The 9,982-nt window shown below is 51.0% G+C and overlaps 1 protein-coding gene across 7 annotated transcripts in view; it reads left to right on the forward strand.

The window, feature by feature from the left end:
- The first annotated feature begins 656 nt into the window (after positions 1-656).
- Plekhg3 (pleckstrin homology and RhoGEF domain containing G3) overlaps positions 657-9,982 on the forward strand; it is a 44,226-nt gene continuing 34,900 nt past the window's right edge. For all 7 annotated transcript variants that reach the window (XM_026779570.1, XM_026779552.1, XM_026779559.1 and 4 more), the window contains exon 1: positions 657-1,021. The gene's annotated coding sequence lies outside the window, so the exon portion shown is untranslated. The remainder of the gene's footprint in view (positions 1,022-9,982) is intronic.

Genomic DNA, 9,982 nt, shown 5'->3' on the forward strand with positions numbered 1-9,982 from the left:
GATTAAAGGCGTGCGCCACCAAAACCTTTCTCGTCCGTATTCTATGTCCTTGTGCTACCTTCACCACCCCTGTTTTCCCAGCGCAAGCCTTTTGTTGATGTCCAGATCACATTCCAAACGGGGTCCTCTGTCACTCAGGTTCCTCAATCTGCTTTTCTCACTAACAGTCCCGCTGAGCGCTCCTCCCAGCCCCAAGTTCTGCGCTTCTTATCTCTGTCTCGTCAGAAGGTAAGATTTTTTACAGCTGTAAAGAGCCGCCGAGACCTAGTTTCGGTGAGGAATTCGAGACGTGCCTTTCTGACTCAGTGGCCGTGGTGACCTGCTCCAGTAAGGGCCAGGACGTCCTTCATCTAGCCAGGTGCTTCTCCTGGGAAAGTCCAGGGGGCTGAACAGGTGTCCTCCCTAGTCGGAACCCAGTCTGGAGGTGTGGGCTGCCCTCTCGCCGTGAGGTCAGGCTGCTGACACTAGAGTAACCCCACCACGTGGGTCTTGGAATCCTGGAGCTCCAGGTGACGGGGGATGGGGAGCGGCCAGCGGGACCCACACGGCCGGCCGCGCGCGTTAATCATTAGCCACACGGACTGCTGCCTCCAGCCCGAACCCCAGCTCGCACGCCGGGCCAGGAAGGTTCCCGTGCCCCCACTGAGCCGCCAATTGCAGGATCGCAGCCGCGAGCACAGTCTCCACCCACTGGAAACATTCCTGGTCCGCCCCTCCCTGGCTCCCTCCCTCCCTGCCTCCCTCAATCCCTCCCTCCCGCGGCTGCTTGGGCTCCGTTCTGCCGCAACTTCCTGCCGAGTGCTGGGGAACTGTGCGCGTTTCGGGGACCCCCGAAGTTCTGTGCTCGTAGCGGGAAGAAGCTGGGACCGCAGGACGGCCAGTGGTGGGCGGGAGTGGCCAGCTGCTCCAGTCGCTTCCGAGAGCGACTTTCAAACTCGCGCCCGCTTTGCGGCGCCACCTGGGCAGCTCCGCGTTCCCTGCGCGTCGCGAGCCGGCAAGCCGGTGGGGTGGCCACCGCTCGGTGAGTTTGCCCCTCTCCCTTTGCCCGTGTGCGATGGGTGGCACTCTTCGGGGTGCCCCAGGCTAGCCTTCTGTGGGATGAGACCTGGTCCAGGGCTTCCTCGGACGCACTCGGAGGAGGTTGGAGCGCGGGAAGGTCGTAAAGGGGAGTCACTTTTTTGTCCCCACCCCGGAAACCAAAGGAGCATAGGCTCGAGGTGGCTTCGCCGAGTTTGAAATCCGGGCAGCTCTCGACGTTCCCGCCACTCCGAGATTCCCCTTGAGTGCACTGGCGCCAGTGAGTTAGTGCTTGCCCGGGACTGTGAGACCTTCTAGAAGGATTCGCCTCTGGTCCCGTGAGCCCAGGAGTGCGTAGGCACTCAGCCTGTTCCGGGTTGGTGCCACACAGTTGCTCCTGGGAATCTCCGTTGCCTATCAGGGCGGGTTAGAGTGGGTGCCAGAAACTGAGTGTCCAGGACCTGCAAGCCTAGAGCCCCTCTCTGGCTGCTCCTAACAGCCTAGCCCTCCCACACTTCCAACTGGTTTGGGTATTTGTACCCTGCTCCCAGACCTTCGATTTGGGAAGCTTGAGCCAGGCTTGCATGCTTCAGTTAGTTGTTCAAGATGCTGCTTCGGTGGCAGCGTTTACTCTGGAGCTACTGTTTGAAACAGGGGGGAAAAACCCCGGAACGAGCCATGGAATGGTTGTAGGGTGGAAAAAAGCGGCATTGTGGGGTGGTGTTGAAGATTGGGTAAGAGCATTCCTCTCAGTCACTCACTAAACTCTTGGTAGATGTAGGGGCTGTTAGGCTTCTCTGAGGTCCCCCCCCCCCCCCCGAACCGACCGGCACCATAGCATCTTACGGAGAATCCTAGTCTTGGGTTCCCGGTCTCCCAAGCCGTGCCTCTTCACACATTCCAGTCACATGGCCCTTGCTCAAGAAATAATTAGCATGGAGAATAATGACAGTCCTGAGAGAGAGAAGATGCTTCCTGCTGTGTCTGGCCTTCGGAGAGTTCCTTTCTATCCCTCCTTTGCTAGACTGGAATCTTGGGTCATGAAAGCTCAGCATAAAAACCTAGGGACTAAACACCAGAAAGTCAACTCCTCTGTTACTATTATTCCTGTATGGTTCTGGGCTTAGACCTCACCTCCCATTTGTAAGGGTACTTACTCTTCACTTGCTTGCTGCCTCTGCTGGCCTGCCTCTGCTGGCCCTTCCCTGCCAGGCTTATCCACGAGATGCTGGGAATTGGGAATGAAGTAGGGGCCTTTCTCATCCCTCCACTTAGTCTGGGCTGATAAGAGTGGACTGTTTGTTTTAGAGCGGTGGCCCAGCCAGGAGAGTGTGAGCCTCACTGGTCTGAGAGTCCAGTGAGTTTTTGCCGGAGGTTTAATGCTGGCCCTATTGAGTTACAGCGAAGATGGATAGTGCTTTTTGCATACATAATTCACCCATGGCCAGATCCTATTCTCTTCCCGTTCGCTTATCTTTTCTGACTCAGTTTCCATACAGAGTACCTGTTTTTCTTTATAGGGGATATGATAACGATCAAAAGAAGCCCGTGTGAGAGAAGTACACCATACATTACTATAAAAAAAGAAACACTGTCTATTGGCTACAAGGGGCCCCGTCAGTGTTAGCTGGATAGGCCCCATGCATCATAACACAGGACATCAGAAGCCGGTGGCGGGAGCTTACTCTCTGGCTCATAATATCTTAGCCTCAGAGTAAACATTGGCCTTACTAACTCCACTGCTATCTCAGGGTCACTGTGTTTACACCAGAACAGGCCAAAGGTCATGGCCTGCGAGATGACCAGTCCTGGGCGGGGAGACAGTGTGGGTCCCAGATGTGAGGCCTGCTCGCTACTCCTACCCCGCCCTGAGAGCCCCATGCAGGCTTTGGTCCCCAGCCTGGAGGGTGCTACAAGCTGTGACAGGCCCTGGAGGGTTAATTGTGAAGTCTTTCTCTCCTGTGCTAGGGTGGGGGGACTGTGGAGATGGGAGGCGTTGCTTTTGCAGCTGCACCAAGGGCTGACTTCAGCCCAGCTATCCCGGGCCTTCCCTCTGGCCCAGGCCATTGCCCTGTCCCGCCTCTCTGGCCAGCTGCATGTCCACAGGCCTTTGTTCAAGAGCTATAGCCCGCCCCACTCATTACTCCCCCAGTTTCTAGAGGCCTTCGGGCAGGGGGTTTGACAGGGGGTTTGGCAGCGAAGAATTACAACTGACAGTGGAAAAACCCTTCCGGAGTTCCCAGGGTCTGACAGACCTGTCAGGCTGTTCATCCTGGGACCCCCCCATCCCTCCCCAGTACACACTCCTTCACTCTCCTTCCTCATCACTCTCTCCATACACTTGAGTGTCTTATATCTATTTTATTCATTCACCCATTATTATTAGCATCTTCTAAGTGTGAATACTGGGCGTTGGGGACACAGCAGTGAACGAAGTCTGGTTTTTAGTAATTGTGGAGCTGGTGGAGCTGGATTCTACTAGGGGCAGCTGACAGAAAACAAGATGTGTCATTGGAAGCATCTTGGAGAAAGTCAATGTGAACTGTCGTGGGAGGCAGGAGACAGTTGTTCCCTAAGGAAGGGACTTTGGAGTCATTTAGCCAGGGGAGACATTTTCTACGCACTCTGGACGCCTGTCCCTTGAAACCCAGGTCGGCGTCCTGATGTGACATTTAAGATCGGGGGTTTGCAGTTGGATGGACCTGGATTTAAACCTTAGCTTGGCAGCTTCCTAGCCCTGCAGCAATCTGTGGACTAACTCCTTTGAGTCTGTTTCACACCTGTAAAACGGAGTTAGTCATCGCGCCCACCACATGTGGCATCGTGAGAATGAGCAATGAGATAGCGCGTCTGCGGTGTTCTGCGAGCCCCGAGGAGCTATGCAGCCGGTTCTTTCTCTCGTCGAATTCCACAGACAGAAGTAGCAGTGATATTTCCTGCTAGTGCGCTCACCCTGGGTGAAAAGCTGTGCCTTTGCACTTTAAGTGCTGGGATGGACGGGAATTCAGAAGGAGGGTGACTAGAAAGCTTGAGTCAATCTAGACCCTTATGCGACCCTGGACGGCAGCCGGTTGGGGATGCAAGACTCCCATCGGATGTGTGTTGGCCACTGTCCCTCAGACAGATAGGGCAGCCCTGGCCTGCCTCGCTATGGAATTCCCCCTGTATCCAATCAGCTGATGAATCACACCTTTGTCCTTAGCCGCTTCACTTGGCCTCAGTCCTGGAGGTTCTCCATCTGTCTTCATCTTCACGGCATAGATATGTTATACGGGGGTGGGGTGGGGAGTGGGTTAAGAATGGGGGGTTAGGGAGTGGAAGGAGAGGGGTATACATTGTGAGTAGGCTGTTCAAGGAGAGTGTGCAAGGATGGCAGGGCAAGATAGAGGTTCTGAGACACCCTGCGAAGACTTTGATAAGGGCTCCCCAGGGACCACAATGAGTTAAAAATGTAAAGGTCAATTTATGGGAGTCCTGTGGATCAAACTTAGTCCATCAGGATTGGTGGAAAATGCCTTTATCCACTGAGCCGTTTGTTGGCCCAGAAATTAGCATAGCCTTGTGGTGTTATCTAGACTGCCCTTTCTTTCCTGGGCTCCAGAAATCTCAACTCTTCAGAATTGCAACTGGCTGGACTACAGAGAAGCCCAGGGTCAGGCGTGTGCAAATCTAAGCCGTCTCCGCCCAACCCATGTGATGAGTCTCTTCCCCTCTCTGCTAGAACCACCACCCTCCTCCAGAGAGGTTTAATCTAAAATGCTGTTGCCAAAGCTTGTGGCCAGCGGTTTCCTGGGGGCCCTGCTCCTGTGCAGGAAGTGGAAGATGGGCTGCGGAGGGGCCAGGCCTAGGGAAGTGGTTGTCAGCCAGACCACTCCTCCGAGGCCTCTGCAGGCACACACATGCACAGCCGGGCCCGCCCTGTGATGAAGGAACTTTTGGAGACTGTCAGTTGGTATAGAGCCCCAGAGGAAGTTAGAAAGGGGGCCCTGCGTAGCCCCAGGCATGTTTGTGACTTTGGTACCTTGAAGTCAGAAAGAAGGTCCGGTGATCCACAAGAGGCTATCCTGGAGATGCTAACCATTCCTCTGATGTCTGGGGACCAGCATGTCTTGCTAACTGGATATGGTTTGTTGAGTTCTTTTCCCCCTTTGAAACCGGATCTGACGGACCCAGAACTCTTTTCTTTATGCCCCAGGACATTTTCATCTTAAACTTGCAGTGGTCCACTTCCCTTTGCGTCCCAAGCGCTGAGGTTTGTGCCGTCATGCCTGGCCTTGTTGGCTTGTTTTGATTAGAAGCTCTCTGAGAGCCGGAATAGGGCTTCGCTTATCCTTGTCCCCATAAAGAATTGGGAATAGCAGAAAACATGACCTTTGGGGCATGACTGACTGGGTACTGGGCTCCATCTGAGAGGAACCCTGGCTTGGGGGTCTCATCTGCTCCAGGACTGTGTGAAGAAAGCAGGGGTGGAGTCCACCCTGGGTGAGTGAGCTGTTGCCGTCTGAGAAAGCCAGTTGAAAGGAGACCAATAGCTTGATAGCTGTTTTGGCCGGCATTTGGAGAGGATGCTTGTATTTAATGTCAGGGACTAGGAAGACCTCCTAGTCCATGATGAACAGCCTCAAGAGCCGAACGCAGAAACTGAACCGGGTTCTAGAAGGTGCTGGGTACATGCGGTTTTTTTAAAGAAACAGAGTGAGAATCCTGGGAATTTCTCTGATGACTGCTGGACCCTGAGTTGAGATGGGAGAGAAGAATGGAGGAAAAAGACTTAAGGAAAAAAGTCATGTTTTTGGTGTGTGTGCGCGTGCATGTGCATGCGTGTGTTCAGAGTTCAGAGGACAGCTTGTGGGAGTTCTTTACCGTGTAGGACCTAGGAGTTGAACTCACGTTGTCAGGTTTGGTGGCAGGTGCCTTTACCCAGCGAGACACTTATTTTATTTTACTCTTGACCCCAAGGGGTTATCCTATGCTATCTTTGTATATGAATTCAGCAGGCTACTGGGACTGCTTAAAAATCTTATGTTTTTAAAATTTACTCTGTTGTTTTTTAATCCCAGGCTAACATGGGACCTCCACATATGACTGGATAACCTTGAGCTTCAGGTCTTTCTCCACTTCCCCCATGCCTTGACTACAGGCACCCAGCACCACGTCTGGTTTATATGCTATGCTAGGGATTGAACACTCGGCTTCGTGTATGCTGGGCAACCACTCTGCCGACTGAGTCACAACTCTGGCTCTCCTACCCTCTTTAAAATTTTTGAGACATGATGTTTCTATGTAGTCAGAATGGCTTTTATTTATTATTATTATTATTATTATCATCATCATTATTGTTTTTTCTTTTTTTTTAATTTATTTATTTATTAAGGATTTCTGCCTCCTCCCCGCCACCGCCTCCCATTTTCCTCCCCCTCCCCTGATCAAGTCCCTCTCCCTCATCAGCTTGAAGAGCAATCAGGGTTCCCTGACCTGTGGGAAGTCCAAGGACCGCCCACCTCCATCCAGGCTTAGTAAGTTGAGCATCCAAACTGCCTAGGCTCCCCCAAAGCCAGTATGTGCAGTAGGATCAAAAACCCATTGCCATTGTTCTTGAGTTCTTATTTGTCCTCATTGTCTTTTCGAGACAGGGTTTCTCTGTAGCTTTTGAGCCTGCCCTGGAACTAGCTCTTGTAGACCAGGCTGGTCTTGAACTCACAGAGATCTGCCTGCCTCTGCCTCTCGAGTGCTGGGAATAAAGGCGTGTGTCATCACCGCCTGGCCTATTTATTTTTTTTAAAGCTAGGGGCTGGAGAGACAGCTCAGTGATTAAGAGCACTGGCTGTTCTTCCAGAGGACCTGGGTTTGATTCCTGTTTGGCGGCTAGCAACTGTCCACAACTCCAGTTGCGGAGGATAGGATGCCCTCTTCTAGCCTCCACAGACGCTGCACACCTGTGATGCACAGATGTCCACGCAGGCAGAGCACCTGTACACACGACAAAAATAAATGAGCTTTAAAAAAAAAGAACTCATAGCTTTTACTCTTACGGCTATGAAGACACTCCTCCCTCTCCCCCTTTCTCTCTTTCTGTCCCTGTCCTGTCTTTCTCTTTCGTGTGTGTGTGTGTGTGTGTGTGTGTGTGTGTGTGTGTGTGTGTAAACCAGAGACTTGAGCAACAGATGGCAAATATTTATTGTAGGGAAAGGGGAACCAGTGTTCTTGCAGCCTCTATGTAGGTCGTTGCTACATCCCCAGTGTCTGCGTCTGGTAGGATTACAGTAAATACTTGTCAGATAAGCTTATGCTGCTCTGTGCTAAACCTCAGGAATGGAGGTTTCACCTTCACTTTTGTTTGTGTCTCTCTGATCTCCAGTCTGGCCTTGAACTCAGTCTTCCTGCCTCGTCCACCGTCCACCGAGTGTTGGGATTACAGATGTGAGCCACTATGCCTGGTTTACAAATGATTTGTTCTTGGCTTGAAGTGAGCGATCAGGACCTAAGATTCTAATTTTAACCTGGCAAGGCAGTGATGCAGGCAGCCAGGTATTCTTGCAGCTTGCAAAGCATAAGGGAACCTGGAGTCGCTGGGACCCAGATTCCCAGGCCTGCTGCTGAATTTACTGCCATGCAAACTGGGCCGGAAGAGGACGGCAAGGTGTGCTCATAGCTTTGAATACAGGTCCCATAATATCCCATAATACCACGCCCACCCAGCTGCTTGGCAACCTTCCTCACCGTCCTGCTCATCTGCTCATAGCCAGGGGTTGAGATGCCTGTGAAATCCACACCACCCTCCCCAGAGCCCGGTTCACTTCTCCCCCTAACCTGTGTCTTCTGTCTGAGCCCATTGCAGATAGGTTAGCAGTGAGAGCCCTGAGGAAGCCCGAAGAGAAAGGGAAGCCACTGTGGGGCAGCGAGTTGGCAATGAAAGCAGGCTGAAACAGAAACGCCAGGAAAGGCCGTGGCTAGCGGAAGGACCCAGGGTCATTTGTTTGCAGGGAATGGCTTGACACACCTTCCACCTGGGGCTCATTAGTGATGATAGACGCTTGGCCAGCAGCTGTAACCCTGACTCATGAAGAAAAGGCGAAACTGTGCACCCTTAACCCTGACTACGGTTAGGAGAGGCAAGGAGGTGTAAAACATCATTTTGAAGATTCCCCAGTCGGGGCTGGAGAGATGGCTCAGCGGTTAAGAGCTCTGACTGCTGCTTTTCCTAGAGAACCCAGGTTCTGTTCCCAGCACCCTATGGCAGCTAACAGCTGTCTCTGACTCCACACACAGACATGAAGGGAAAATACTAGTGCAAATAGAATAAAAATAAGTTATTTTTTTTTAATATTCCTAGTCAGATTGGTTGGGATCTTAGGAGATGTTGAGAACTGGGTAGTGATCTCACAGCCCCCAAGTCCTTTCAAGGTCTGGTGAATTGCCCAGGATTGCTGTGCTGACACTTCAAAAAGATCAAATTTGAACTTTCCTTATCCTTTAAAAACTTTTTCTTTTCTTTTCTTTTCTTTTTTTTGGTGGCATTGGAAGTGAGCCCAGGGTCCTCTGCCTGCTGGGAAAGCCAGCCATCTCCGCCACACCCCGAGCTCAGGATTTGAACTTCCTAATGACTCCCGAGCCTGGAGCTCCTAGGCTCTCAGTGTTTTGAAACTGCAGGTGTGGTCTTTGGGACTCTACTCTGTGCTGTCTTTGTGGGGCTGGGGCCCGGGGTTTGTGTTCAGTCTAGTTAAAATGAGTTCTCACTTGAGTTCCACAAAAACAGTCTGCCAGGTATCCCGGGGTGGTGCTTGCCTCTGTCAAGACAAGCACGCTTCCCAGGCATCTTCTGCACCTACTGGCATTTTCTGAGGGGGGGAAAATGACAGGGAGGAACTGCCCTCTCAACTATCCACAGGAATTCGCTCCTTTGTGTGGGTTCTGAGCTCTGCTGAGGATGCTGAACTGTGTGGTCTTGGCGCCTGATGATCCTGCATAGCAGGTTTTCACACTTATTTCTCTCTTTTCTTTTTTTCTTTTTGGTGTGTGTGGGGTGGGTTTCAAGACATATTTCCTGTAGCTTTGGTGCCTGTCCTGGAGCTAGCTCTTGTAGACCAGGCTGGCCTTGAAACTCACAGAGATCCGCCTGCCTCTGCCTCCCGAGTGCTGGGATTAAAGGTGTGCATCACTACCACCCGGCTTCTCATTTTTTATAGGAATAAGATGTTAGAGATTTTTCCCACTTTACTCCCATTTTAAATGTGCCTGGAATGTATTTTCTGGTTGCTGGTTTTGGGCCCTGGCAGGACAAGAAAGAGCTTTAGCATATGCACTGATGCCTGAGCTTTGCTCTGGATTTCATCATGGTCACAGACTGCTTCAAGAACCTAGTCTGTAACCATGGTTAACCTTGGAAGATGCAAATGATTTTATTTATTTTTTTCAACACTAGCCAACTCCCTCCTCCCCCAAGGTCCGCCCTCCATTGCTTATTGGGTGGTCTATACTACCGACTTGTCCTTAATGTTTTTTCTTTATTATTTAGAGTTTCATTGAGGTGTATTTCACATATATTAAAAGTCACCCATACACTGTGTATATAGTTCATTGATTTTTAGTATTGTCAGCAGAGTTGTGTGACTGCTGCTATCTAATTTTATAACATTATTATTACTTCCAGAAAAGACCTGTCTCCATAGCAGTCATTTCCCGTTTCCACCAGCCCCCGGCTCCAGGCGGCTACTGGAATACTTCCTGTTTCTCTAGAGTTGCCTATTCTGGGCAGGTTATATAAGTCGAGTTTTATACTCTCTGTCTTTATGGCAGGCTTTCCTTTGCTGGGCTTCCACTTCATCAGTGGCCCCTAACATGTGCCGTGTTGTAGAAAGTAATTCAGTTTTTTTTGTTTTTTTTTTTTATGAATAGCAGGAGACTGATTCAGAAATTGTTTCTTTTATTTATTTATTATGCATACAATATTCTGTCTGTGTGTATG

Source organism: Microtus ochrogaster, chromosome 1, assembly GCF_000317375.1.
Source record: "Microtus ochrogaster isolate Prairie Vole_2 chromosome 1, MicOch1.0, whole genome shotgun sequence".
Lineage (NCBI taxonomy): Eukaryota > Metazoa > Chordata > Mammalia > Rodentia > Cricetidae > Microtus > Microtus ochrogaster.